The sequence below is a fragment of the Halichoeres trimaculatus genome, unplaced genomic scaffold (genome assembly GCF_033239565.1).
Source record: "Halichoeres trimaculatus isolate MK-OKI-2021-1 unplaced genomic scaffold, fHalTri1.1 fHalTri1_scaffold_20, whole genome shotgun sequence".
In the NCBI taxonomy this organism is placed as follows: domain Eukaryota; kingdom Metazoa; phylum Chordata; class Actinopteri; order Labriformes; family Labridae; genus Halichoeres; species Halichoeres trimaculatus.
In genome coordinates this window covers 23284052-23307949 of record NW_027437198.1, presented here as the reverse complement: position 1 = coordinate 23307949, position 23898 = coordinate 23284052, and the positions used below count along the sequence as shown (strand labels likewise).

The following is a 23898-nucleotide window of genomic DNA, read 5'->3' as shown; positions in this document are numbered from 1 at the left end:
CTGTGGTCAAACTTTGAAAAAACACTTCGTAGAAATGTTTCTCACATCCCATTGTTGTGGTGATTTAAAGATATCATTTGGCTGCTTTGTTTTCAGGTCCTCTTATTTCTAAAAAGTTTAGTTTTCATTAGCTATAAGAGGTTAAAACGACGTTTTACGTCACGTATAACGATGATTGACAGCTGCTTTTCATGTGTATTTTTTCAGGGATTGTAAAATATGTCAGGAGATAGAGTCAAGAGATCGGAGTCTGGAAAGAGAAATATGATTATTATTTTTGTCACCCGGGATTCTTCAATATTTACATTTTTTGCAGTTTTTAGTTTTCTTTTATAACACCAGACCATGTGAAAAAGTTAAATGATGATGAAAATGTCTACAGATTATATCAGGAGCCATATTCACCCATAAAATGTACATCACATGAGTCAGAGAGAAACGTTTTGCCCTCTGCTGGAGAAAAGTGTTTATAAACAAAGACTGAAATGAAGAATTTGGTTTTGAAAAGAAAAAGTTTTTTGACAAAGAATCCTGATTTTGATGTTGTCAAAAACAACTGTAACAATCAGATATAAAAATCACTGGGTGGTTTTAGGAAGTTTCTGAGAATGTCTTCCTATCCTGTTCAATCTGCTTTTTGCAAACTGACATGTAGCAGCTGAGGCATCCAGCAAATTTATATCCTTAATCTTGCATCTGAAATGAAAAAAAAAATAATAAAAAAAAAAAGATAAAAATAAAAAGGCAAAATTATATTATTATCACTTATATCAAGAGAGTGTTTTGTTTGTTCTGTATTCCTTTGTCGATGTGATTTAGTACTTAAGTTGGGGGTTGCTTTGCTGTTTTTGTCTGTTTAGGTGTTTATTTAATCATTTTGTGAGTGAAGGGGGAAAAACCCTAAGACTTTCTTCTTCCTTTCCATTCATTTTGAGATTTATTTAGTTTTTTTTTATTGTACTTATATTGTAATGTCTTCATAAATTAAACAAAGACAAACAAACAAACGGAGTTCAGGCATCAAATTTCCTGGTTAGCCTTAGGAAAAATGTCATCTTTGGGAGTTTAAAGCTCCAGCGCGGAGATTCATCTGCGTTTCTCTGGCAGTATCAAGGGGCAACAGCCGGTTGGTTACAATGAAGTTTATGCGAAAGTGCTAAAAGTCGCTGTTAGTTGAGATTCCTCTTGAGGCTGGCTGCAGAAAGGCTGGAAGTCACGTACACGTCCAGCCATAAAAACGGACTTCTACAGCATTAAAAAACATATTTACAGCCTGGTTCAAAAGACAGTTTGGATCTAAAACGCTGACTATCGGCACACACTGTACGGTGAGTGATTTTTTTTTCTACCTCTGTGGTTTAGAAGTTATTAGGATCATTTGATTGTCCAATCAGAGGCACAGCTCAGGTCATGTGACCAGCAGGCGCCCTGTAGCGGCTCGAAGAAACACTCACAGCCAGCGTCATAGCGAATGTGGCTGCTTCCGTCGATTGGCTTCATTTCAGGGTTTCAGGAACAGACGGTTGACGTCATGGAGACTACATCCATGTTTTATACAGTCTATGGGCAGCATCCCCTGACGTAAAACAACATTTACACCAACTCTGGTTATTACATTTTGGATCCTAGGCCTCTGACTGATATGAAGTACGGCTAATTGGTAGTGAGAGCAAGCTGGACAGGCGGCCCATCCATCCATTGAGATTAAATTTAGTTGGATTTACAGATGGAGGCAGATTTGATGATTTTGCTGACAGCGTGTTGTGCTGGTCACTTTTTCCTACACATGCTCATTATAACCACAGCGATGAGCCTCAGCGTGCCATTTGGGGTCTCTTTGAAGTGGTTTTGTTTTCTCTGCTGGAAGATCACAGACACTAAAAAGAAAGCTTTGAGACTCGGCGGCTCGAACTTTAACGCTGAAGGAAGTGTTTGGACGAATAAGCAAAGAAATACGCAGGAGAAAGTTCCCTGTTTGTTCAATTCCTGCAGCCTTTACTCGGGGAGAAACAAAGGGCTTTTGATGGGATTTAAAAGACCTGTTGATGTGATGTTGGAGCACGAGCGTTTGCACAGGCAGCATCAATTACAGGATCTGTTTTGGCTCAAACTATAAGGCAACAAGATAAGGCATCACAGTTAAATTCCCACTGCAAGAGAAGAGTGGAGCTTGCACTCTGTTTGCTCATTCTCCTTCTCTCCCAAATTCAGCGTTTGTATTTCCATCTCCTCTGCTTTTCAAATAACACTTTTCACTTTTGATCCCCGTCTTGTCTCAACAGAAATATAAATAAATATGTTTCCCTATTATTCCAGGAGTGACAGTGCTTGTTTTGTCTTCTTTTTCCTCCACAAACCCAATTTTTTATGTGCATCATTTTCCCCTCGCCCCTCTCTGCCTGTGTCTCCTCCAACCTCTACCTCTTTATCCTACTCCAGAGACTGGCTGCACTAGTGTGTGTGTGTGTGTGTGTGTGTGTGTGTATGTGTGTGTGTGTGCAGGGAGGGAGCAGCTGGAGCATCTGCAGTCGTCTCCTCTGACAGCGGCACGGCATATGGCAGGGCCCGGTGAAGGATGGGTGCTGTCACCCGGCAAAGTGCTTACCCCACCGACAAGAGAGGCGAGCCGCACTAACACCAACGAGGAAGAGTCGGAAACAGCTGAACATCAGCAGCCCGCTCATTTATTCTCCCACAGCCACCTCGCCGCAGGGGGGACGGGGTGGACCGGTCTTGAAGGAAAGACCTCCGACTGGCGAGCGGTGGCCGAGGCGCCGGCTGAAATTTGTTCCAGTAAATCGCATCAAAGATTGTCTTTGTGCAGGGGATGAGCCAATCAAGAGGAAGACGCCGGTTTACGCCTTCCTATTTAATGTTACATATGCGCTCATTCATCACGTCGAGGGGCATAAACCTGCACGATCACAGTACAGTTCTTTAATAGAGAGAAGATATGCAGAGGCACAGCTCGCCAGCCCACAAACCTGAGACCGCTGTGTGCTGGGACCTGGGTTTTATACATTTCTGAGGTTGTAGCCTGGTGTCCCTCATTGAACTGTGGCTCTGTCTCAGGTTTGTGTTATGTAAGAGTCATTTTTCAGAGTATTTACTCAGAGCTCTGGTTCATTAATCTGTCAATCTACAGTTCACAGCACTGACTGTTATCTTGGTTTACTTTTCATCAGTTAAGTTTTTCAACCATGCTCATTGACATCAGCTTTCAGTTTATTTTGCTACAATAAGTCAACAACGAAATGTATTTGATCAATTTCAGGTTGGACATAAAAAGTTTAATATGATGGGTTACACCTGATCCATGTGTAGGAACGCAACAACAAACTCAACTCATATTGTTTTATTCTCATTACATTTCTTTTTAATATTTTGAAGGATGAAAGCAGTGCAGAGCTTATTTAAGATAAGATTAAAGTGATTCTCCGGACTGGAACAAGTTGGGTCCTATCACAAGGTTTAGGGCAGAAATTACCCCTACAGCAGTGTTTTTGTGCAGCAGAAGCCCAGAGCGCTCACACCAAACACCTCCTCCCTGCTCGTCAGCTGGTTTCCTCTGCACTCAGACGGGGCCATATTTTACTTGACCAAAAACACAAATAAACGGACTCCCACCGAAAAACTCTGATATATTTTCGTTTATTCGTTAGTTTTGTTTCCAATAAAACTAACAGGGGCAGCAGTGGCTCAGTCCATAGGGACTTGGCTTGGTGATTGTAGGATCGCTGGTTCAGCCCTGGTGCGGGCCAAGATTGTATGATAACTGGGGAGGAGTTGGCTTAAATTCCTGAGCACTGTTGGGGTTCCCTTGAGCAAGGCACCAAACCCCCAACTGCTCAGGTACGCACTCAATGCAACACCATCACTCTAGCATGATTCAGAGTGTGAAAAACAGAATTTCCCACAAGAGGATTAATAAAGAATATCTTAATCTTAATAATAACCTTGACACACATAGATGTTGCTTCTTGTCTAAATGAGATGAACTGCTTCACCTTTAGCTGGTTAACTTCCTGTTTTACGACAAACATGCTCTTATTTTGAAAGGACGCACAAGCTGCTCTTAGCTTTGGTCATAAAATGGTGGATGAACGAAAGAATCAACAGTTATAAAAATGTCTCATCGGCACCCCATGTAGAGGCATGGGCTCTTATACACCAGAATCACTCATCAGACGGGGAGGTCGCCCCTGCAGATGCAAAGATGTCAAACGCAAAGAGCGCCCACTGATGTTTAAAAGATGATATCGACTTCTGTGTCCCGTATGCCAGCTGTCTTTGTCTTAAACCCACCATCACTGAGAAACTGGATATGAAAGCTGGACAGCTGCATTTGGTGGTCATTAAAGTCCACGCTCCTGTATTCTTTAAGCTAGCAGCCGGTCTGTGTGATTTCAGATTTACTTGATTCACTCTGACAGCTGCTACTTACACAGTCAGCTCCTGGACTACACCTGATCTACCCCTGAACTTCCAAGACGAGCTTCGCAAAAGAAAATCTACCTCTTGTTTGGACACTCACGGCTCAAACACTTCCAACAAACCCAGGCTCTGTTCACGTCAACTCAAGGTAATGATCGTGCTTTCATGGATGCATTCGCTGCTTGATATTTACATCGCACAGAGTTCGAGCCTGAGCGCGTCACATCTGCACCTGAAAACCAGGCGTGAAAGCCACTGCACACCTGTCTCTTTGTTCTCCCCCTCTGCTGCTCCTCAGCCTGATGTTTACTGAACCTGAAGTGAAAACCCGCTCCGTCTCCACCCCTCTCATTTAATTTATGTGTAAATCAGACGCCGGGCGAGCACGCTGCGGCTCTCAATTTCACAAGTGTTTGAAACCCCAAATGGAAAGTCAATAAAATCAATGCAATTTTTTTGATTAAAGGCCAAAGCAGCTCTTGAATCTGACAGCGATGTCCTAAAATAGGTGCAGAGGGAGCCAATAGATGTCTGGGGAGGAGAGATGGAGATCTAAAAGAGAAGAGGCAGAGAGGTTTGTCGAGGAAGGACGATGAAGACGAACAATGCACCACGCCAAATCTGCCAATGTGTCGAATCATGTCTTCATTCTCACAGACGTGGACGTATCTGTGCAGTCTGAGGAGGAATAACGTCCAGAGTTTGTTGTTGTGACTGTGTGAAAGAGTCAGACCGCCACGGTTCATCCTCCATGTTGCTCCTGCAGACTGTGGAGGAGCCTCTGAATGTTTCCCCAGCTCCTCTCCTTCCCGACTAAAGGTGGACCGATGTGTTCCAGCAGCCAATTTACCATGACTGACAGACACATTTCAACATAAACTTCCCCCTTCCTTCCAAAACAACCCTTTCGTTTCCCTTCAGTCAGTCAGTCAAAGACTTCCAGAGCCTCCCTCGGTGTCAGTCAGCTCGGCTCAGACTGTGGGCGAATCACCGCAGCACAAAGCCGCATGAACCCGCACAAAGCCGTGTGTTTCCAGGTTTTATTTCCAAAACTATCAGAGCACTCTGCATCATCTGCAGGGACGAGAGGTAAAGCAGTCTGACCTCTGAGCACAGAGGATTTAACCTTCTCTGACTCTGCGTCTGATTAACGGAGGGATGAGAAGGAACTAACCAAATCCAGCCAGCTTCTTCTCATTTCCTTCTGCTGTCTGCTGGAAGGAAAAGACTGAGACAGAGACTGTCTGGGGTTGTTCCCTCCCTCAGAGCCAGATTCCTTGAGCTAAATCTGAATCGCTAATGTCTCCAGAGGCAGGGAGGCGAGTGCAGGGAACCAGGGTCAGGGGGGAGAGGCTGCGCTAGTATCCCTGAGCCTCCCACAGTGATGTGGGCACTAGTCTCAAAACTCTTTCACAATATTTTAAGGAAATGTGTTATAATCAGTGGTTGCTGCTTTTGAATAACAGCATTTTTATTGCACACACAGTATGGAAGACACTTTCCCAATCATTGACCACAACTACACAAGCTTGGAATGTAAACATAGTAAGTAGATCAGATCCAGAGGAAATCTGACGTTTTGGAGGAGGAAAAGTTAATCTTTCAGGTGAAAAACTTCATAATTCTGCACAACACAACAGATTTTTTCTATAAGGACACCAATAGAAAGGAGAAGCATAGACTGAAGTATGCAGCCAGAGTCTGTCAATCATCATTAAATGTGACGTAAAACCAAGTTTTTAACCTTTTATAACTAATGAAAACAAAACTTTTCAGAAAATAAAGGACTTAAATACAAGGAAGCTTAATGATATCTTTGAATCACTATAATAATTGGACGTGAGAAAACATTCCCACCAGGTGTATTAATTTTATTAAGTTTGACCACAGTCTATCTGGAATGACTGGAGAGATGGATTTTTTGACCGATACTGCAGCCAGCCAGCAGGGGGAGCAGTTTTTCACAGCAACGTCACTTCGAGCTAAGCAAGATGACATCAATTTTTTTACAGTCTATGGTATAAAATGACAAGTCAAAATCCACGGAACTGTGCTGCGCGGTGCTCACGCTTTATGTGTAAATAAGTCTGTTTTTTTCTTTCAAAACTTACGCACCTTAAAAAATTCGATCCCATGTTCTGTCAATCATTCTTGCACCCCAAAAATTTTTCCTCCATCATAATTTTTTTCCAAAAAAGGTTCAATTTTTTGCATTTTTTCGCATCTGCACCGCTCATTTCCTGGGTAGTTTGACTATTCAGAGATGCTGTAGGCTGCTTGCAACATCACATTTTCACATTTTCTGACATATTTTCTCTAAAAATTTTGTGCAATGTTTAGATGATGAATGAAGACTTGTGTGCGTGTGTGTGTGTGTGTGCATGCCGCACAAACTGACAGCCGCTGCTCAGGATCAATTGTTAGATGATTCCATTTTTCTTGTACTGCAAATTTTCGCAAATAATACAAAACAAACTTATCGGAGACTAGGGCTGGGTGATTATGGTAAAAATAAGAATCCCGATTATTTTAAGTGTTATTGAAATCACAATTAATTTACACAATTATTCATTTATTCAAAAACTTCAGTACTGATTTAAACACAACTTTAAAGAACCAGCAAGTGGCACATACAGTATTATTGATACACATAAGTCACACACACTCGCTGTGGCTGCACATGGAACACAGAAGAGCTATGAAGCACAGGAACTTGCATACATCTACACTGTGTGGAATATTAATTGTTTTTCTTCGATTATATTGTTTTTTTGATTGTCAGATGACAAAATTGAAATCACAATTAAAATCCGATTAACTGTCCAGCCCTATCGGAGACAGTGTGTAAGGTGTCTGTGTGTGACTTTTTTTTTCGGATTACCGATTAAAAAATCACATCCGAAAAAAACGGACTCAGTGTGCAAAGACCTCAATGCTGGTAATAGGGTTTGGACGTTTGGCTCGGCCACACATCCGTTGTAGAAGCAAAAAACTCCACTGATACTAACGTAGCTTTCACATCCTCGTCTCGTGTCTTCATAGTCTGGCTGTATTCGTCCGTGTGTTTCAGATTCAGGTGGAGGAACATGTTAGTGGTGTTGCCACCCTTCGCGGTAACAGTTCTCCAGCACATTTTGCATTTAATGTGTTTTGCTGCATGTCTGATTTTTGGTCAGCCAAACCACCTCCACATCACTGAAGTAGCTCCTCTTTTAGGCACTAAATCCTCATGAGGAATAAGTTGATGCTGCCGTGCTACTTTCGCTCTTGGTTGTTGTTGCGTCATTGTGCCCCTGCACCGTAAATATCACGAAACTAGGGGTGCACTGATCACAATTTTCTGGCCAATCACTGATTTTTAAAAAGCCTGACCTGCTGATACCGATTTTTATTTTTTATTTTTTATATCTGACAGCATATACCTTCAATGTTCCAATCTTATTCTATTGAAAATCATTGAACAATACCTGTGAAACAATAAAATCTTTATGTTTTAACTTAAACAACCAATAAAGTGTCTTGAGTTTTAGGTCTCAGAGCAAAGGACTGATCACCGATCCCCCAAAACTAAGGAAATAGCACAGATCGATCGGCGCATGTCTACATGAAAAGACAAATTTTTATGGTTAAAAAAAAAAAATTGTAGACGGTATGATATGGCACCGCCCTAGTGGCTGCCTCTCTGACGCTCCCATTATGGGACAGGAGAAAATGTAGGAGAAGAAAAGGAGAAAGATGCTCAGTTTAGTCAGTGTAGGAGAAAAGAAGAGAGGAGAAAGAGGAGGAGACTGAGAGTGAGACGGGCTTTGGGGTGATGGGGCTCTCTCAGATGCAGGATGAGACCATCTGGACGAAAGCGGAGCCAGGTCTGTGACGGTAAACACTGGGCTCCACTTTCACATGGAAAAGAGAGATTCAAACACTCGCTCTCGACTTTCTTACACCCCTCTCCCTCCTTCTCTCTTTCCCTCCTTCCAAACTAATAAACAAAAACAACTCCTCCTTCCTCCTCCTTTCTTTCTTTCTACCCACGTGTTGGAACGAAACAGCAGATTTGGATATTAGCAAAGTCATTATTTACTGCACACATGCTTTAGGATTGATTTCATATACCTCTCCCTGTATATGTGTGTGTGTGAGTTTGTGTGTGTGTGTGGGCCTCTATCTCAGGTCTGTGATTTGCTTTCAGAGCCTGAACTCTGCAGACCTCAGAGGTCATCCAGGGCTGCTCTCCTCAATCTTCCCGAGGTTAAAAAACAGTAAAACTCAGGTTATTATGCTCGACACGCACGCGCCGAAAAGAGAAAAGAAAATTCAATAGCACGACTTTTAAATCTGGAAAACTGAAAACACTCGCCGCCTCTTCCACTTATCTGCTCTCTGCTCTCATTTCATCTCACTCTGTCGTACACACTTTTATATTAAGCACATTGATTTTTCTTTTTTTAACCTCGTGTACATTATGTGACTTATAAATCAGGTTTGCCTCGCTTTGCTGGTTCATCAGCAGCGCCGGCTAATTAAAGAAGGAATGTGTGTTATATGGGGGAGGAAGTGGCCACAGAGGACTTGAACCGGCAACCTAAACCCCTCCTCCTGTGAAGACGAGTGAATGAATTCAGAGAGAATCTAATCCGTCTCCTTTGCAATGAGGCTCATCCTCAGAATTACATCCCAACGAGACACGCCTGCACAAACACACCCGCACAATATATGCATAATACGCACACGCACACACACACACACACACACACACACACACAAGCTAACCCGTATCCCACATGGCTCTGGAGGAGCAGCACTGCCCCTCCTATCCCTCTGTCAATAAGCCCAGTTTGGAAACACTTAAAACAGACTTGCACATCGCTCCGCTGCAAAAAAAAAAAACGTGGAGGAGGAAAAAAAAAAAACTTGGAGACATGCTCTCTTCCATACCCGCAGGGTTAATTAGAATTGTTTTAAACAGCCACTGCCACGCTTTTTAAACATTTATGGGTGCATGCATTACAACGAAGGCATTAACATATCCAGAAAGTTTAACCTCTTCTCTGTTCGGAGGCGCAGAGGAGAGAAAAAGAGGAGGAGGAGGAGAGACAGAGAGGAGGGAGAGGACAGTTGACCTCTGCTGCCCCCTGTGTTACAGCTGAAAAACAACAAGGGAGTTTTCAATGAGGAGCAGCAGCAGCCCGCTTTGGATCAGAGGAGTCGGAGCCAAGACGCCACGCCGGCTGAATGACAATCAGCTGGTGTGCTCGCTACGACTGAGAGGGAAAGAGGGACCCAGAGGCGATGTAGTAGCAATAAAAACATACATTATTCACTAACAGGACATGCGACGTGTCGTAGATCACTCCAAGAAACAAAACACACATCCAGATATTTCCTCACCTCTTTCTTCTTCTTTTCATTCATTAAAGTGATTTACAGTGAGGGAACGCGTCAACTTTATTCTCATCACATTTATTTCCAAAGATGCAATTCAAACAAAATTTCTACCAGACATTGGTATCAACTCAAATAATCCACACATGAAAAGAAATCACAACGTTCAGGTCCATAAATAATGATTATGTGGAATTAAGTACGATAACGCAGGAAAAAAGTATTGAACACGCTAACTGAGACTCATCTGATACTTAGTGGAGAAGCCTTTGTTTGCAGTGACAGCTTCCAGAAGCTTCTTGTATGTTTGAACTTATCGCCCACACTGCTCAGGTGTGATTTTGTCCCATTCCTCTGCACAGATTGTCTTTAAATCTGGAATATTCTTTGGTGCCCTCTGGTGAACCCTTTTCTTTACTTCTTTCCACAAATGTTCAGTTGGATTGAAGTCAGGTGATTGACTAGGCCATTCTAACAGATTGATTTTCTGTTTTTGAAACCCTTTGAGAGTCAACTCTGCCGTGTGCTTTGGATGGTTGTCCTGCTGGAAGGTCCAGCCACGTCTCATCTTCATCATCCTGGTGGATGGCAGCAGATTCAGATCAAAAATTTCCCCATACATGGCTCCATTCATTGCTCCGTCAGTTATATGAAGTTTGCCAACACCATGAGATGAGAAGCAACCCCATGCCCCATGCTTCCACCTCCAAACTTCACTGTTGGTGTAGTGTTTTTTGGCTGATGTGCAGAGCCATTTCTCTTCCAAACTTGGTATGTAGTAACCTTACAGAGCAGATGGACCTGCCTGATTAAGTTTCTGAAACCCTGCAGATCCATCTTGCCAGGCTCCACTGACCAATGATTTCACTCGGCTAAATCCTGACCGGCCCAATTAGGGAAGAGAGGCGGGAACTGCAAGAGCAGCGGAAGTGACGAGCGGAAGTGACGAGCAGACGTGACGTCAGCAGACTTTTGTACTTGTTAGCGTTCCTTTGATTCTTAAGTTAACTTTGCAAAAACGGCAGCAGTCATCCAACGCCATTATCACAACTGTTTCTCGTGTTCATGTAGTTGTTCGTCTTTTTTTTCTCAGCAGTGGCCCACATAAGCTACGCCACACTGTGGCTTGATGTGGATTGGTCTGTGGTGAGTGTGTCAATCAGAACGGTCGTTCAATCACCAGCTGCTGATTTTTTTGAAGGTCCCACCTCTGAAAACAAATCTGAAGAGCTGCTACCCAGATGGACTAGTGAAATATTTCCATGGCGGGTATATGAAACTGTCCATCTGGTGTGTCAGGTTAGGTATGTGGTATGACAGGCCAAAAGTTCAATTTTGGTCTCATCTGACCAGACAACATTCTCCCAGTATTCTACAGGCTTGTCAAGATGCTGTTTAGCAAACTTTAAACCAGCTCCAACATGCCTTTTTTTGAGGAATGGAGTCTTGGAGGCTGAGCGTCAATAGAGGCCATGGCGGTGGAGTGCATTGCCTATTGTTTTCTCTGTAACAATTGTACCTGCTGCCTCAAAGTCTTTCTGGAGCACTTTCAGGGTGGTCCGTGGCTGGTTGAGTACTCTTCTGACTATCTTTCTGACTTCCTGGTCAGAAATCTTCAAGGAGCTCCTGTGCGTGGCCTGTTGATGGTAAGGTGGTGCTTCTTCCACTTGTGGAAAATGGCCCCAACGGTGCTGACTGGAATATTCAGGTGCTTTGATATAAGTCTGTAACTAGTTCCATTCTGATGCTGAGCAACAATCAGGTTGTAAATGTCTTCAGAGAGCTCTTTGCCTTTACCCATCATGAGGTGTGTGGTATTAAACTGCTTGGTGAAAAAACGACCTTTTTTATAGGAGCATCAATTTGCTCTAGCCCAGCTGATGTTGGTTTGGACTAATTGGAAGTTTAAGTAATAATTACGGACAGATTTCAGGTGGTATGGTGCATTTCATTGCCAAGGTATACAGCCTTTCTATAGTGTGTTTAATACTGTTTTCCTGTGTTATGTCATGATTTATTTTCATGTTTGGATTATTTGAGTTAACACCAATGTCTGGTAGAAATTTCGTTTGAGTTACATCTTTGGAAATAAACGTGATAAGGAAAAAGTTGGCACTTCAATACTTATTTTTCCCACTGTATCCTGCGCTAATTAAAGGAGTTGCATCCTAAAACATGAAGATTGTCGGCTAGAAATAGAAATCAGTGTTTGTCTGCAACGGTTTAATATCTCATTTGATGAATAATACTTCTGATCTCGCAATATAATCAGGATTATCATGTTTAAATGAGCAGCCTGTGCCGTGGAGTTTTGGGGGTTTTTTTTCCTCACAGGAAAGATTTAGAGCTTAAAACGGAACAGCGTGAGCTCTGTTCAACAAATAACCAAAGTTCAGAGGAGGCTTACCTCCCAGAGAGGAAGAACGTGGGCCTCATCCTGGAGGAAGTTTCTCCCTCCGTCTCCCTCTGTGCTCTGGATGAAGCGCTCTCCAGCTCCCTGGACAAACAGAAAGAGACAAACAAGGAGAAACCAGATTATTTGAAGACTTTTTCGCAACATGATTAAGCCCTGCGTGAGCGCCAAAGAGAAAAGTTTGTAATGAGTCATGGCTTTAAGCGGCGGAGGAACAATGGCGAAAGAGAGCAGGAAGTGTTGCCTGCAGGGGGCTTTTAACACTTCAGAAGAAGGAGAAGAGAATCTCTCCGTCTTTTTCTCTCTGTTTCTGCCACATAAAGACGAGTGGTAAACATGAGACAGAGCTGCTGCGCCTCTTTGGCCAAGAAGTGAGAAATTGCAGGGATCAAAGCGGCCCAATTATCATGTGTTTATGGAGTGCCAATTATCTCTGACAGTGGCAGGAAGGATTCTGTAACACTCGGTTGCACTACAAAGACTCAGGGAAAAGGTGCCGGGGTTCCTGTGTGTACGATAGTCACAGTGTGGGGGCGGCGCGCAGCTATCTGCACTCACCTAACAGTCGCTAATGCTCACACGAGAGGTGAAAGGATAATGACTGCAGGCTAGGGCCACAGATCACAGCAAATTAGAGCTAATTGCAAAAAGAAAGAAAACAAAGCAGTGAGACATAAATCCTTGGAGCAAGTGGAGCTCGGTTGGAGGGATGTAACACCATCCTTTGGAGAAATTACATCACTCAACATTTTGGTAATGAGAAGATTAGGCTTCCCGGGGCTCTGCTTTGGGATTTCTGGCTGTTTCAGCTTTATTGACAGTCCAGTGTCACTATAAAAACATGTTTCACCACATGATGAAGGTAGAAGCTTGGGGCTGATGTTAAACTGCGTCAAACTGTGAAGGAAAATGGGCCAAAGCTACAAAGAAACCACAAGAGACCAATTCATTATTCCAGTGGTTTCATTTCTTTAGAAGATGACACCAGGACCCTCCTCAGGACACTGAGGCTGTCAACATCCATCTGCATGATTGGATTGTGTTGACAAAGAGCAAAAACAGAGGAAATCCAATCAGCAGAATGACCTGAAGAGGTTGTCTGATGTTTATTTGGCTGCTCTGACAAAGTGGAGAAGTGATGTGTCCGCAGTCGGAAAGCTCCAGATCAACTCGTGGTGTGTGATGAGAGTTTGAGGATGGATTGGATCAGAAGAAGGAGAGCAAACACAGGTTTTCAAGATGGAGCACTAAAAGATGATTGCACGGTTCTAACCAAGCAGTAACCTCGGTCTAAGAAGATGAGTCAATACGGAAGTGCTAAAATCTGCTGTTTCTCCCGTGTCCACTTGAGGCCAGCTCCCGAAATTTACCAGAAGTCACAAACACACCAAGTCAAAAAAAAAGTTTTCAAAGCAGAAACTGACCTATTTACAGCTTAGCTTCCTGTTTTTTTCCAACTCGGCAGTAAAGAGGATATTAAGATCAGGAGCTTGCCCAATCAGAGGCACAGCTCAGGCCACATGACCGACAGGCACCCTATTGCTGTACACAAAGCCCTTGCCGCTACCAATATGGCCGCTTTAGCCGATGCGCTTCATTTTCCACTTCAGAAACAGACGGGCGACGTCGTGGAGACTACCTCCATGTTTTATACAGTCTATGGTTCTAATGGTACACTCAGTAAATCAATTTATCATAAAATAAATTAAATGTAATTGATAATTTTCCGGCCTCAACATATCCCTACGCGCATGTGTGTTGGTTTACCTCGTTTCTCTCCCCCAAACAGGCAGGATGTCAAGAGGACTCACTCTGTGCATCACTCTCAGCATCTGGGCGCGTTTGTAGTGGAATGAAAAGCATAAACCTTCTTGTCAGTCATCCAAAATCTTTGTTTCCGGGGGAGGCGGAGCCACTAGCATCATGCTAGCGTAAACACACAGGGGCGATGCAGGTTAGCGTAGAAGAAATTATGATTGTAACGCAAAATGCCACAGCCCCAGAGTAGAAATATTTCAGCTTCAAACCAAATGAGCAAGGTGAGCCCATCAACACGGACGGGCCAGTGTGCAGCAACAAAAAAAGGCAACACAACAAACTCGCATGCCCACCTAAAACATAACCACCCAGTTTTCCTGGCTGGGAGAGGAAGTGCACTTGCTGATGCAGAGCCTTTGTCCTTACAGTCAACACTCACTGAGGAGCTTGATTGACAAAGTAGAAACAAACGGAACAGAGTTTGTAGCTATGTGGGTAACTTGCAAATACGGCAGGATAAACAAACGTCTTAACACAAAAATCAAAAAGAGAGTGATGGTAAATAAGAAGCACAAAAGTCTGCCTGTAAGTTTCGTTACATTTCACAAACTTCATAAGCTCGAATTAATATATATCTTTACACATATGTGTGTATACGTAGCATAGTCGATATATTAGGAATGTTTATATGTACATAAGCTAGTTCTTGAATTTGTGCTCTCACTTGAGCAACATACAGTTATACTCAAAAGCTCATCCTCTCTCCTCTCTGGAACTGTTTGAATTTTTCGGTTGCTCCTGTGCTTGAAGAGTTACGGTAATGAGAATGGCTTGTGTCAGCTACTGCCTGTGATTGGAACAGATGCACATAGATTCCTATACAGTACCGTAATACCCTGAATGTTACTGTAAAGCTTGTCTCATCTTCTTTAAGGGGCTGTTTGGAATTTCTTACTTGCCCTCATAGTCCAGGAGTTACGGTAATCTAAAGAGCACTTGTAAAATGGGATTTTTTTCCCTGTGGAGCCTTGGAAACTAAAAGCTGTTGACGTCAGGTGACAAGAAAGTCCTTCTCCCCGGTCTCGTCTAGCTGAGCTCCTCTTTCTTCCCGCGGCATCACGTCGGCATCACTGATTGGTCGGGAGCAGCGTTTGGCCTGATCACTGAAGTCTGACCTCTCATGATTCTCCAAACCTGGAGTCCTGCAGGGCATCAGTCAAATTCTGAACCTGTCAGCAAATAAAGGCTGGACTTACAACCTGAGCCCATCAACAATCCAAATTAACTCCTGATGAAAGAGGTGAAAAAGCCCCCACATGCTAAGAGGTCATCCCCTGTCAGGCTCCTCCACCTCCAGCCGGAGCACACTACATGTGTCTCACCAGCACTTCAAACACATTTCTCTTCAGGCCGCTCCTCCGACAGGAGATCTGCCGACAGATCGCAGCGGGAGGCACAAAGATGAAGTGTCAACGCGTCTGTAAGATCCCGTGTCAAATCCCCCCGGTTGGATCTGAGGAAGCAGGCAGCCAAAGAGGGGGATTGTTGGAGGAGTGCAGTACATATGCAGTTATTCCCACCACTGCTCATGCAGGGGGTTCTTCACTGTAATCCCTTTGCCTCTGGAGGCTGTGTGCAGGGCCAAGCTGTCAGAAATCACCATGCAAACACACACCCACGCCTAAGTTTGCATGTAAGCCAATGCACAAAATTACAAATCTATGCATTCTGCTTTTCCACGCCTTTATTCAGTCATCTGCCGCTGCATAAAAAGGAATCCAAAAGCAAACCAAAGAAGCACATTTCTGCAGTTCTGCTACACTGGAGAGTGTGTGGCTGCATGAACACAAAGAGTAACCTGGATTTACCTCAAGAATCAAGCTTTTCTTGTGCCTTTCACCCGTCCTGTCGTGTCCTTTAAACATGTTTGATTTGACCGAGCATGTGAGAGTAAGAAGACGGCCCCATCGGCGAAGAGTCTCCTTGTGAAGTTGTGTTATTTAGGTATGAGCTGGGACCTCCCTGGTGGCGGTTTCTGAAGCTAAACTTGGGGTGTGAGGAGAGAGGCTGGCAGAGTTTTTTGGGAGGGGAAGGAGAAGGAGAGGTGTGACTTCTTCAGGAGCCTGTGTGAATGTGCACGTGATGATGATGAGTGTGTGTAGATGTGTGTGTGTGTGCTGAGCTCAGCTAACGCCACGCTGCCATCACTACTGGGGCATCTGAGACCTGCACTGGCAGAGAATCAACTGCAGGTCAGATCTCTGGCACTCACTCTTTCAGCGAGCCGGCCGAGGTGGCGGGAGTGCAAGCGCTCTGCCAGAATACCAAAAAAGAGCTGGACAGAGGTGGAGGAGGGTGGTGCAAGTGAGACATCCAGAGGGAAAAGAGTGAGTGATGAAAAAGAGGGGATGGAAAGAGAGATTAACAAGTCAAAGCAGAGGGAGAGGATGTAATGCCTCATTAACTGGAGGAGAAAATCACACGTATACATTACAGAGACATGTGAAGGAAGTATCAAATGAAAGAAGACCGTGTGGAGGTTTTGTGAGGAGTGAGGCCAAATAAAAAAGACAGAGGGTTACGAGGAAGGTGAGGAAAATTAGTGTCTGAGCAGGAGATGAAGGAGGGGAAAGCTCCAGCTGATGGCGCGGTGTTTGAGCGAGCAGAGCATCCATATTCAGGCGCAGGGCTCAGGGGCACGGCTGGCACACACAGCAAGAAGGTCGCCAGAAGACGAGCTGGCTTTTGGGAAAGAAGCAGGAGAGATGACAGCCAAAGTCGATGTCTCTCTTTCTGTCTGTCACTCTTTAGGGCCTCATCTCCCACATTTTAACCACGGCGTGAAGCTCAGTCTGAGGGAACCTGAACTGGTTGTAAGAAGGCATTCAGAGCAGTTACCGGGAGTCAGACGATGCTACGGACTGTACAGAAAACATGTTTCTGTCTGCACCATAGTGAAACCATAGTCTGGAGACCTCAAACCTGCACAACTAACAACGTAACTGACTCTTTTGGTCCGTTTCCTGCTCTATCCACTGTCCTATCCTCTCTAATTAAAGGCATAAAAGCCCCCAAAAAATAACTTTAAAAATATCTGTTTGAACATGTAGATGGTGTTGCCATTCTTGCATGATGCTACAGAGTTGTAGAATTAGCATTTTGTGTTGTTTTTGAAAGAGAAACTATATTCAAACATACAAAATAAAAAACGTTAAAGAAAGCCATGTTTTCAATCTCTCCTCCAACGTCATTATGGAAATTCTGCTGCTCCCTGACCATGAATTAAACCATTTTTCATTGATTCGGTTTTCGATACCCATCCGGAACAGACGTCTAGAAGTTTCATTGAGTATAAAAAAATTCAAATCATTGTTGTTTTCTTAAAATAACTTTGATCTCCTGATCAAAAACTGATTTTTCCTTATAAATGTGAAAAACCTACAGATCATGGACTCCTTGTTCTTCTCACACTGGAAAAAATGAAATCTTATCAAGAGTTTTTCTCTTATTTTTAGTAGAAAAATTCAATATGAGCCACATTCACCTGACCAGTCCAGAAAAAATGTCTTGTTTCAAGTTATTTCAAGACAAAATGAAGTCTGAATTGCTTGTTACAAGTTTAAAAAAAAAAATCTGCCAGTGCGACAAAAGAAATGTTTCGTGTATGAAGACATTATTCTAGTTTCAAGCAAATTGTCGAACAAATTAAAAAGACATTTTCTTCTTAAAATGAGACAAAAACTTTTTATATGATTTCAGTTTTTTGGAAGTGCAGGGAGGGCAAAATTATGAAGCCCGTATGATACATGAAGTGTGATCGCCGCTCTTCTCAACAAATCATTTTAAACAGTAGCGGGGTTTTAGAGGGCTGTGTCGGACCAAAACGACTTAGCATAAAGCCAGAAAGTCTCTAAAGTTGTAGCAGTGCTCAGATCGTGCTTTGTGTAAACAGACACTTCACGATGATACAAGTGTGCAATTTGTGTGTGTGTGATACCAATTGACTGTAAAAAATATTGGACGTCGGCTTACTCCGCTCGAAGTGAGGTCTCCACAAAAACTGCTCCCCCTGGTGGCTGGCTGTAGTATGGGTAAAAAAAATCCAGCTTTCCAGTCATTCCAGATGGGCTGTGGTCAAACTTTAAAAAATTAATACACCTCGTAGAAATGTTTCTCACGTCCGATTGTTGTGGGGATTTGAGATATTATTTGACTGTCTTGTATTCAGGTCCTCTTTGACTGGAAAAGTTTTGTTTTCATTAGTCATATGAAGTTAAAAACGAGGCTTTATGTAACGTTTAACGATGATTGATAGCTGCCGTTCTCGTGTATTTTTTTCAGGGAATGTAAAATATGCTGGGAGGTAGAGTCAAGAAGCGATTAGACCCTTGGAAGAAAAAAAAATATTATTATTTTTGTCGTCCAGCTCCACTCAGATTCTCCCAGAATCCCTCATCGTCTCTACTGCGCAGACTCTGGCTGCAATTGCTACCAGCGACGGGGGTATTTTGGCTTCAAAATTGTACAATGATAAATGGCGGAGCCAAGCGGTCCACTCTGTATACAGTCTATGGTGATACCTGCTAAAGTCTGGTTCGTATTGGCTGTTCCCCGGCGCTGCAGGGGGGGAATAGTGGTTGAGTACGGCGCGGTTTGGATGGCCGGTGTAACCGCTCCTTAAGTTGCCAAGTTGGCAACAGTGTAATCTTCACTTCAGTCTGCCTGAGTCCAGATCTCTTCATGAGACTTTTTTAACACAGGACTGAATATTTGAGATGTAGATTAAACTTTACCACCATCCTTGTTCACACAGATTCAAACTGGCTGGTATGTTAACACACACACATACACACACACACACATAAAGTCATTGAGGGAGGAAAACCTGACGGAGCTCTATAAGCTGGCTTCAGCACCAACATGGCTATCGACATCCTTTCTCCTGATGTCAATACCATCTGATTATGTAAAGACGGAGCTATAGCTGGACTCTATTAGCCGTGCTGGGCTCTCCCACGCAGAATGCCTGATCACCTCCATCAGTTACCGAAGGGCAGCCGCCTCTGACACACAGAGCTTCAATTAACTGAAACCAAGAGGAGACGACTCTGAATCTCCTGCTGCAAAACACTGAAGCAGCCCACACCGAGCACACGCTGTAACTAGACTCTCCGGCCAACTCATACGCACATAAGCTCACTTAGCCTTTGGCTACAACACAACAAAACCAGTGTCTGTAGGGGAGACTTAACAAGGAGGCGATTTGAATACAAAACAGCTTGCGGCAGAGGATGAGAACTTTCCATCTATCCTCCAAGCTGTCAGAAGCGAGTCTGTAGGGGGGCAGATGTTTTCACTGGCAAAAAGAGGAGGAGGAGGAGGGGTGTGTGAGTGTGCAGGGAGGAGCGGGGTGTCAGGAGACAAGTTACAACCCACCTAACAGCCTCAGAGGAGAGAACCAGCACATTAAGCCAGGCTGAGAAATGATACGGCCAAGCCGGGTGTACAGTGCGGGGAGGAGGGCCGCTGGGTCTGCAGCGCTGCATGAATCCATCTCCATTAGCCAGCACGGACCATCAGAGGATCCAGACACAGACGCACACTCTCCAGTGGTGGTAAAGAGGGGGGGGTTCAAGGGCTGACGCATGCAGATGTGCTTTTTCATCAGATAATGTCAAGCTTTCCAGTCAAATTGGGCGTAGAGGGGGCTGCGTTCAAACATCGGACTCAGCTCGTACGTCATCCTTTGAGTACCACAGGGAGGCTGTAAGTCTCAGGTCTGTTTACACACTAACAAAAATCAAAGTGTACACTTCATATTAGAAAAAAACAGAAATCTTATCAAGTGTTTTTGTCTTATTTTCAGTACAAAATCTCTTTTTAGACTCATTGGCCCTCATTTATCAAATGTGCGTACGCCAGAAAAATGGGTGTACGCTCAAATCCCACGCCAGGTCTGAGTTTGTGTACATAAGTTTCATGTCAGTGGGAGCGTGGTGCAGCGTAGGAAATCCGTCTGTGGAGGAGAATGATTTGATCATATGAGCACAAAACACTTTCAGACAGAAAAACTGATGTTCTTCGATTAATATTTAGATCCTTGAATTTGATATGACACCAAAAATGTCATTTAGTCATTTCTTACTACTTTTGTTGCTATGGCGTTGTCGATTACCAGTTTGGAGGAGTTTCTTTTTCCTGTAACGCGTCCCTCCATGTTGTAAACTCTGTGGGTTTGGCCAGCTGAACCTTGAATATTCAGGGGCGTGTTATTTAAAATACGATTGTTTTCAGACGCCACATTTATCAACAGCTGATCAGGCATACACCGTGATTGGCCCTGGTACACGCGCTTCTTAAATCACACGTGAACTTTTTGTCAATACCGATGCCCTTATCGATTCTGCTTATCAATCTGATTCTTTATTGATTCCTTTATCAATTCCTGTTGTGAATTTTCTTTGTACAAAAAGTAGCCTTAAAGGTTTTCTGAGTCAACAACATTCAGTTGAGTTTATACCGTAAGAGAATAAAATGTAATTGGTCCCTGAGTCTGGATATTTTTGTGCATAATTATACAGAAACTGGTAAAAATCACATACAATGTGACGTAGATAATATATTAATCATTGAAGTAGGCCATCTAGTGTCTCAAAGTGGTTATAGCGATGGTTTAAGTTGTTTGGAAGCTTTCCGTAGTTATGACGTCAGCCATGAGCCTTTCATTAGCCTGTTAGCTTTTGACATTTGAAATTCTCAGTATTTTTTACAAAGAGTTGATGTGATATGTTTCTGTGATGAAAGTTGAAATTCTATTCTGAAGCTGAAGTTATACTGATGTATGCTAACTGCTAGCATATCAATGCAGTTTCCCATACACGTTAGCTTCAAGCTTGCGCTATCTTGTCTTTTTAATAAATAAGGTGATTTATTACATTTCTTTATGAAGTCCTTTCTTCAGTAAAACTTCAAGCTGAAAATCCTGAATCAGAGTTTTCTTGGAGTTATCTAACTGCTAAGCTAAGATAGCTGCAGGCCCGGCGGCTCCAGCATAATGTTAAGAATTGATAAGGGGATCGTTAAGCGCAAAGGCTAACGATATCAATGATTTGAAACATTTCTTATTGATTCTCAACAGGAACTGGTTTTCGATTCCAATCCCTACCAGAGAAATGTCTTATTTCAAGTTATTTAAAGACAAAAATGAGGTACGAACTGCTTGCAACAAGTGAAAAAAATATGCCAGTGGAACAAGAGAAAAGTTACTTGTACTTTGAAATTATTCTAGTTTTAAGCAAATTTTCGGGCAAATTTTTTCTTGTTCCATTGGCAGATTTTTTATACTTGTTGCAAGCAATTCAGACTGATTTTTGTCTCTAAATAACTTTTAACAAGGCATTTTTCTGGACTGATCAGTTGAATATGGCTCATATCAAGTACAATGAGACTTTTTTTTACTTAAAAGAAGGCAAAAACACTCATTAAGATTTCAAAGATAAAAGAATAAAAAATAAAAAACAGTTGAGTCCTGTCAGAGTTCGTTGTCATTTTTCTGCTTTCTTGACAAAAAGAGTTGATGTAAACTGTACAGACTGAACCCAAACCTTCCACAGTCACCCGCTTTCTTAATTAAGGCCCTTTGTTTTTATTTGGCCTTCTTTCCTCCCGGCTTGGATTAGATTGGATTCTAAATGATCCAGAACCGATAGAGCAATCTTAACTGCCATATTCTCAGACCGAGTGTTCACTAAACTGTCACAAATATGCTGGCAGTGGGGTAATTTTCTCCTGTGACAGGGCAGGCGAAGTGGAGGGCCCTGGTCTCCCCAGGGGGATTGTGGGAAGATTGGAGGAGGGCATATGGCAAGAATGGGATGGAGCGTGCGCCATAGAGCACGCCGTTTATAGCAGAAAGCCCCCGGAGACACGAAAAGAGAAGAGGAGAGGAAAATGAGATCGTCTTCACTTCGCTCAGTGTTCCCCACGTTCAGGCTTTTCTCGGGTCATTTAAGGGTGCGATGCACACGAAATGGCCAAGCAGGGAAGTCAAACACCTCGGAGGAATGTTTATTACTCATACCGCAGGCAAATCCTCTCTGTTTTACCACACGGCCCAGCCAGGAGAGGGGACGCTTCGAGGACAATAACTGCAGTGGCGTTTGGTTTTCCTGGACCCTTCCCCTGGAGGAAAGAGGAAGTCTCCAAACATTACAGCAGAGAAGTGGAGTAAAGAGAGATAACAGAAGAAGAAAGTGACATTGGGAATGTGAAGAAAGGAGGAGAAATGACAGAGTGAAGGTACACACAGGGGGCGGGGGTGTCAAGTTCACATGGGGAGATGTTTCTCAGCAGGAAAAATGATTTCCCTCTCTACACAACCTGCACCGCGGGGGGTTGTTCACAGTTTCACTGCATACGCCTCCAATTCAAAACACACTTCCGCCTCCAACCTCTCCTCCCCCGCCTCCTCCCTCCTCCCTCCTCCGCGCTTCCTGTACAGGGTGCTGCAGGGGATCGGGAGCCAGAAAGCCTGATAAACCAGGAAGCGGTCACATCTGGCCCGCACTAATTCAATTCCACACAAGTTTGCTTTTTCCTCCCAATAACATAACCTAATTAAAAAATGCAGGAATTGGAGGCGCATTCATTTCCAATTCATCAGCGGGGAGGGAGGCGGACGAAGACTTCTAAAAAGGTTGGGTCTTTTTTAATTAAAATCAAAATTGCCCCACGCTACTTTGAATTATATATTTACAAGAAATGAATCCAAGCAGCAGTGATTACACAGGCCCATATGGCTATCAATACCTCCTGATATTAGACACACTCCCAGTATTAGACACACTCCACGCCTCCTACATGGACAAATTTCCATGCCCCAAAGACACAGGTGTGACAGGAGTTTTTAATTTACAACCTCTCAAACTCTGAGATATCCTCCTGCTGAACACACACCTCTCAGACCTGGACGGTTTAATGGTGCACACGGCTCATTTCCAAAGACAAGCTGGGAACATATTACTGGTGTAAGGGAGTGAACATAGAAGCACTTGTGTACCACTTTCAGCATAGATGAGTAAAGATGTAACTTACCCACAGCTTTGGTCTCCTTCCTCTGCACACCTCAGTCCTTGTTACAGCCTTCAAACCACAAAAATAATAAACTTTTATATCTTAAAAGGGGCTTTTTATGTTGCAGCACAGCAAACAAACATTGAAACCACATCAAACACATACTAAAAAGAGCCAAATAATCAAAAGCAGCTGCTTAAGTGATAGAAAAGGATAACAGTGTACTGTCAGTGTCCTTTTTGATACAACTTGTAGTAGTTTGATTAAGTTTCTCTACATGATATGACAATATTTTAGGCATAAATGTATTTAAAGGCTTAATATCAAGACTTTTTCTTGGTAGCGTCACCTTCTTAATTACAGACCGCCTCTCACCTGCGTGCGGAGCTACGAAGAGTTTGCTACGTACTTTCTTTTTCCGTAAATTGCGCCAAACAGTTTTAATTTCCTTTGAAAAACACTTTGTTGTGATTAAAATTTTATAAAATTTTATAAAAATTTGATATCAATAATTTCCTGGCGTTAAAAGCTGCGTTAGAAACAGAAATTGTACCGTTAGAAAGACGAGAGGAAGGGTTTGTAGTCACTTCTTGTTTTCGGATGAAGCCCCGCCCACCCCGTTCTCTGATTGGCTGGTGCACTGTTTGCTGAGCGGTGATTGGCAGCTCGAAATACTACGATAAACATGATAAACTTTACACTATTTATCGAGTTATTGATTATTTTTTACTCAAAAACAGCGTTCAAATGAAATTAAACATAAAATGCAACAAAGTAACTTTTTTTTTTTTTTTTTTAAAGAAGTAGATCCTTCAAAATACCCAAAGCACTTTTTTTTT

General features: G+C 43.1%; 1 long non-coding RNA gene across 4 annotated transcripts in view; it reads right to left on the bottom strand.

The window, feature by feature from the left end:
• Positions 1-23640, bottom strand: part of LOC141809968 (uncharacterized) — a 231588-nt gene extending 207948 nt beyond the window's left edge. For all 4 annotated transcript variants that reach the window (XR_012600026.1, XR_012600027.1, XR_012600029.1 and 1 more), the window contains exons 1-3: positions 23435-23640; positions 23081-23128; positions 12224-12313 (exon numbers count right to left, since the gene is read on the bottom strand). This is a non-coding gene — a long non-coding RNA (uncharacterized LOC141809968). The remainder of the gene's footprint in view (positions 1-12223; positions 12314-23080; positions 23129-23434) is intronic.
• Positions 23641-23898: the final 258 nt, after the last annotated feature.